This window comes from Equus przewalskii, chromosome 25 (assembly GCF_037783145.1).
Source record: "Equus przewalskii isolate Varuska chromosome 25, EquPr2, whole genome shotgun sequence".
NCBI lineage: Eukaryota > Metazoa > Chordata > Mammalia > Perissodactyla > Equidae > Equus > Equus przewalskii.
The window spans coordinates 42,544,292-42,550,277 of record NC_091855.1 but is presented as its reverse complement, the minus strand read 5'-3'; the positions used below and the strand labels follow the sequence as shown (position 1 = coordinate 42,550,277).

Here is a 5,986-nt window from a genome sequence, read left to right as displayed (position 1 = left end):
GGCGAGCCGCCTTACCAGTCCTCCTCGCCCCTGCACATCCGCCCGACTGCCACCTGCCCGGGGTGGGGGCTGGGCCGGGGAGGCCGGCTGGCGGCGGCACGTGGGCGCGCGGGGCCTTTGGCGGGGCCGTGCCTGCGTGTGCATCTGGACGTGCAGCGCGTGGGGTGTGTCCTGTCTCCCGGCGCGTCTCCCTGTGCGTCTGGACGTGCGGCACGTGGGGTGTGCCCGCCGGGTGCATCGTGTCTCCCCCCCTGTGCGGGCGGAGATGCCGGGCGTGGCGTCTTCTGCGACCCCGGAGCGGCTGTCTGTGAGTCTGTCCACGCGGCCTCCGGAGCTTTGTCTTGCTCTGCTCCTGTCCTGGGACAACGGAGATTACTAGAAAGACGGCCCCGCTGAGAGGGAGCCGGCCTCCCTGTGGCTCTGGCTAAGGGCTTCACTGTGTGCTTTGTGGCCTGCGGCTTGTCCCTGGAGGGAGGGACTGGGTGGCCTGGAATCCAGGGCATAGGGCAGCTGGGAGGAAGGGCACCTCCTCGTCCTTGGTGTAACGGGGCTGTGCGCCCCTCGAACACAGCCTGGCTGTGGGGCCTGCTGCTGCTGCTCCTGGCCCCTGGGGTCGGCGGGGCCCAGCCCTCCCTGCACGGTCCTTGGGGTCACAGCAGGGCCTCGCTCCCTGTCTGGGGTCCTGCTCTCCAGATTCACCTCCTCCAGAGAACATACAAGAATCCAGTAACCGCTGCCCCCCTCTCCGCCCCCCCCCCCCCGGGGCACCCATCCCAGCCTCCCCTCCAGCATCCCCTCCCTCCATCCCAGCAAGTTGTGCCTCCCCCTCTCCACCTCACCTCCTTGGCTCCAGGTTTTCAGAGGCACAAAGCTGACTTTGTCGTTCTCCCACTTCCACTGGGTCCCTGTGCCCCTCACAGTGAAAGCCACACTCTCTCAGCCAGGTGTATGAGGCTCTCCTGGTGGGGTCCTGCCCACCTCCACCCCCCAGGTCCCTGGGTCCCCTGGAGAGCACACCTGCTCTGCCTCACCCCTGCCTCTGCTGTGGGCTGTCCTTTCCATCTGCGCTGGGCGCATCCCCATCCTCCTTCAAGGCCAGCTAGCGTCCCCTCCTCCAGGCAGCCAGCACAGACTGCTCATGGAGTTCTGTTATGGCCTAGGTGACATTCTTCCCTCTAAACTGGGAAGGTGAAGCCCAGTCGCCAGCCCTCAGCCCCGCTCGGGCAGGCAGGAGGTGCTCAGGAAGCCAGCGAGCCAACAGCCAGCCCAGCCCTGCCGCAGCAACACCCACATAGGGCCCGAGAAACCAAGGGCCAGGGAGGTGGTACTGAAGGTGTCAGTTGATGGTGCCATGGGGACACAGGACCACCCGTCGTGGGCCTACTTGGCCAGGTGCCAGAGGAGGCAAGGTGGGCTCCCCAGCCACTCCCCCGCAATGCGCCCCCTTCACTCAGTCCAGGAGCCCCGGCCCCCCAGGCGCAGCCTGGACCATCTCAGTTTGCAGATGCTGGGATGCTGGTTCCTGGAAAGAGGGCGCCACAGCCCCCAGGGGGCCGCGCAGGGATAGCTCACAGCTGCATGGCGTCAGGAGCCAGCAGGGGTGGGAGGAGCCGGGCTCCCGGCCTGGACACAGCTGGGGGGTGCGTAGGCCGAGGGGACCAGAGGGTGGGTGGGGGGAGCATTGTGGTCAGAGGAACGGCAGGGTCACCACGAAGCAGCCAGCCTTCCTGAGCACCCACTGGGCGCTAGGCCCAGGATGCGGGGGGAGGGGTCCTGAGGCCGACACAGGGGCTCAGGCAGGACACAGAGGGAGCCTCTCAGACTGGCCCTCGCGCCCATGCCCGGCAGGCGCTGTTTACCCCTCATGGCTCTGCGAGGCCTGCGTGTGACCCCTTCGCACTGATGTGGAGGGGATCCTGGAGAGATTCGGTTCCACAGCCGGGCACCGAGCTCGGGCTGGAGTGGAAGCCCAGTGGCTCCAGTCTTCCCAGTGCTCTTGCTGGAGCCCCCACTGGCCAAAGGCCAGCAGCGGGACAACACAAAGAAGACACAGCAAGTCTGTCCTGGCTGGGATGAAGGAGAGCCCCTGGGGGGTGGGCCAGGGAGGCGGGGCACAGGCTGGGGGCCTGTGGAGGCCAGGAGAAGCATTTCGAGGACAGGACTCACATGAGCAAAAGCCCTGGGGCAGGAAAGTGCACGCTTTGCCTGAGGCCCTCTGTTACCTCCTGTGTGTGTGGGGTGGGCTGAGGAGGGGGCGGTGTTGGAGGACCACCCTGAGGGGAGGCAGCAAGCAGATGGAGGGGGACCTGGCCCCTTCTTGCGAGGCTGAGCTTTATCCCACAGGCAGCTGGAAGGCACCAGCAAGGATTAACATGCCTGGATCTGCCCTTCTCCTGCTGTCTCTCCCGGCACCAAGGCCCCTGTCGGGGCGGCTCTAATTGGTTTATGTCTTGCTGTAGCAGAGAACAAATTGATTCTCCTCCAGCTGTTCCCGCACCGTCTGTCCTCGCTCAGCCGTAGGCCGCCCGCTGCACCTCTCGCGGCTTCTCCGCTTGTCCGGGAACATGGAGCAAGGGGTTCCTGTACGTGGGGGGGCTTCTGGTTCCACGTCCCTTCTCCAGACTGAGGTCCCAGAGCTGGGACACACACACACGCACTCGCTCACACAGAGGCACACACATACACACCCCGGCATGGATACCACATGCTGGCACGCGCACACACAGGCACACACTCACACCTGTGCCTGCTCTGGTGGAGGTAGCCGCAGGTAAGACCCTCACCTTTGTGCAGCTAAGTGGAGTCTTCACCCCTCAGCTGATTTTTCTCGTGCAGCTGCCAAAGCAAACTTCGGAGCTGAAAACCTGAGCTTCCTGTCATCCTTGGCCTTAAATCCTTCCCTTGGCTCCCTTTGCCTCCAGGATAAAATTCAAACTCGCATCTCTCACTACCCATCACTGTAAAGTCAGAGCTTCCTCCATGCCAGAGTCTTTACAGACTTGCAAACTGGCCCCTGGGCCTTTGCACATGCTGTGCCCTCAGCCAAGAATGCCTGCACGTGCCCTCTCCCACCCTCATTCCTTTGCCAATGGACAGTATCTCCTCGTCCTTCATCTTGCAGGCCACCTCTCTGACACAGCTTCTCCAGGGGAGGGACTTCTGCCCTCTTAGCTCTCACGGCTCCCCTGTGCTTGCCCCTGACATGACGCCCAGCACACACTGAATGGAAACGTTCCCTGGCTTGGTCTGGCTCCTCCTCTCCCTGGGCTCATCTCTGTAACCACCGCCTCGTGCATGACCAGCCACAGAGCCGGAGCCATAAGGTAGGCTCAGCATTTGAGGAAGAGATGAGTGAACGGTGGCTGGATGGGTGTGTAGCCCAGGTAAACCCAGGGCCCCAAGTGTCCCAGCGCACCCCTGAGTTACAGACACGGAAGGAGCAGTCCAGCGACCAAAGAATTTACAAGGACTCCTGGTGGCTGCTGGTGTCTCTGGAAACGGTGTGGTAGGGGCTGCAGCTCCTGGTCCCAGTGCCGCTTGTCTAACTCCCCCGTCCCCCCAATGCCCCCTCCTCTCTGGAGCCTTCTCTCTGACAGTCCTCCTCCCCGGCCCTTTAGACGAGCTAGACTGGCCTCCTTTTGTTTTTTTCCGCATCACCCATTCTCCGTATTTCTCCGCCACAAAGGGGAGCGTGCAGCTCGCCCAGCCAGAGAGACCCCGCTCCTCTCTCTCCCTCCTGAGACCTCTCCCTTTGTGCCCTCTGGGCCCAAATCTGCATCATAAAAACCTTGAAACCCAGCTGGTGAATACAGCGCTCTCCCTGGGGGGGAAGGGAAGGGGTGACACAGAGCCAGCCAGGTCAAAATTCTTTTTATTCTGTGGGGCTCAGGGGACATTCACATGTTAATCGTATTCCCTTCACGAATCAATGAAACCTTCTTACAGACTGCATTTTAACCTTACACACTCGCCCTGTGAACAATTCTACAAGCGAGGAAGCTGAGGGGGATGTGTGGCGGGGGTGGAGGTGGAGGACGGGGTGGACGGAGGGTGACTTGGAAGGCTGCCGTGGGGAGGATGGTCACCAGGATGTCCCCACAGCCTGCTGTTTTTAAACCCCGCCTTCTTCCCTGCCCGGGCTCCGTCTATACATCCTAGAACAAAGGCTGGACCAAGCCACGGGTCCTGTAGTCTCAGGTTCATGACCAAGAAGGGCTGATGGGGGGTAATGGGGCGTTTCTGAACCATCTTGGCAGACATTATATACGACTCCCCACGAACACCACCTGCACCATTTCACGCCCAGTATCGACTAGTCCAACTGTTTGGAAAAGTTAAACCTAAGCACGTTGAAGGGAATTGACTTGGAGGAGATTTGGCTCCTGCATATTCCAGAAGCTTCCAGGATGCTCAGGCAGAGAGGGGGAGAGCAGGGGATAGGGACGAGAGCAGCTCTTCACAGAGGGACCCTCGATCAGCCATGGGGCCTCTGGGCCGGGTACAGCTGGGCCCAGGAGGCCCGGGAGGGACAAAGCAGGATCGGATTTTCAAGGTCAATTATTGCCTGAGTTTCAAAGATGAAGTTCCGTTGGTTTGTTTATTTTTTTGTGCCTTGTTTGGGGTTTGTAGGTTGGGGGAAACGAGGAGGGCAAGACCTTTTCAAGTTTTACAAAAGCTTTAGGAAATTTTTCCTGTGCAACCACAAAGCTGAAAGATTTGAAAGAAGCTCGTGGGCTGAGGTCAAACCCCGACAAAGAGCAGCCTGCTTGCTCCCCTCCGACCATCCCCTGTCTGTGCCCGAGCCTCGCGGTGCCCCAGAGGCGCTCAGGGGACGCCCTGGCCTCAGGCAGCTGGGCCACCCGAGCCTCGGGTTCTCCCAGCCTCTGAGGTGTGGGTTTCCGAGGGGCTTGGAGGGTGGGGACCGGAAGACACACTGTGATATTGGGCACATCTCTGTGAAGTGTCCTCAGCTGGCTCCCCTGACCCAGGGAGGTGGTTGTCACCTTTCTGAAGATCTGTCCCCTTAGCTGGCCCCAGCCTCTTGCGTGTCATGTCCGGACTGCAGGGTTACAGACTGGAGGGGGCACAGGCAGAAGGTTTCGAGGCCAAGCGCTTGTGCAGCCGAGGACCAGTGGGCACAGGAAGGCAGCGCAGGGTGAGGATCCGGGTGGCAGCCAAGGGGTCTCAGGGTGGTCGCTGGCATGAAGGTCGAGGAGCACGGGTCAGACTGGCTGTGGGATGGGTGTGTCTGCAGGGCTGGTGCTGTGGCAGGAACCAGGGACTCTGCCTGTGAAGCCCAAGTGTGGGAGGCAGGCTGTGACCAGGAGCCTGGAAGAAAGGCCCCCGTGCTTCATGATGTGGGGACCTGGCTGGTGATGGAGAGGACAGCGTGCACACTGACCCCTGGGAAGGAAGAGCCACTGCGGTCAGGTAGCAGCTCCCCTTGAGGGTGACCCCAAGGCACGGCTCTCATCCAGGGACACCGCTCATGTCTGCAAAGCTGTGCCCGCGTCCAGAGGGAGGGAAGGGACCGCCGCCCACCAGCCTCAACCGTGGAAACCCTGCACATTTCAGACACAGAAGATGGCCTTCCTGACACATCATCTCGAGCGGTGTGAGCTGTTGAGCTCAGCTGCCCTCAGTCACTGGTCAGCCCCAGACACTCGCCAGGAGAGAGGCGTTTTCTCATTGGATCTGAGTGCTCGATTTTGTAGAATAAACATTTGTAAACTCTCACAGCATGTGTACCAATTAATTATGGCTTGGACGGGGCCCGGGACCTGCGTGCCGTTGGAGAAGCCCCGCTCACCATCAGTTTTTCCTTTCCGTGCCCCTCCCGGCCTCGGGGCAGCAGCGGGCTCTCCTAAGGGTAGGGGCAGCCTTCAGGAAAACAAGATTTGGAAGGAGGCTCTTCAGAGAAGCCGTTCTGGTTTTCTGGGGCTCTAGAATCCTTCCGTTCACACTAGGGTTTGGATGGGGGCAGAGG

General features: G+C 61.1%; 1 long non-coding RNA gene across 3 annotated transcripts; it reads left to right on the top strand.

Annotated features, from left to right (window-relative positions):
- Nucleotides 1–201: 201 nt before the first annotated feature.
- LOC139079290 (uncharacterized) lies at nucleotides 202–5,736 on the top strand. Of its 3 annotated transcripts, XR_011532781.1 has the most exons (5): nucleotides 202–307; nucleotides 3,122–3,323; nucleotides 5,066–5,155; nucleotides 5,255–5,430; nucleotides 5,575–5,736. It is a non-coding gene; the product is annotated as an uncharacterized lncRNA (long non-coding RNA). The 3 variants fall into 3 exon arrangements; XR_011532783.1 differs by lacking the exon at nucleotides 5,066–5,155 and having other exon boundaries at nucleotides 206–307; XR_011532782.1 differs by lacking the exons at nucleotides 202–307; nucleotides 5,066–5,155 and adding an exon at nucleotides 2,460–2,582.
- The last annotated feature ends 250 nt before the right edge of the window (nucleotides 5,737–5,986 follow it).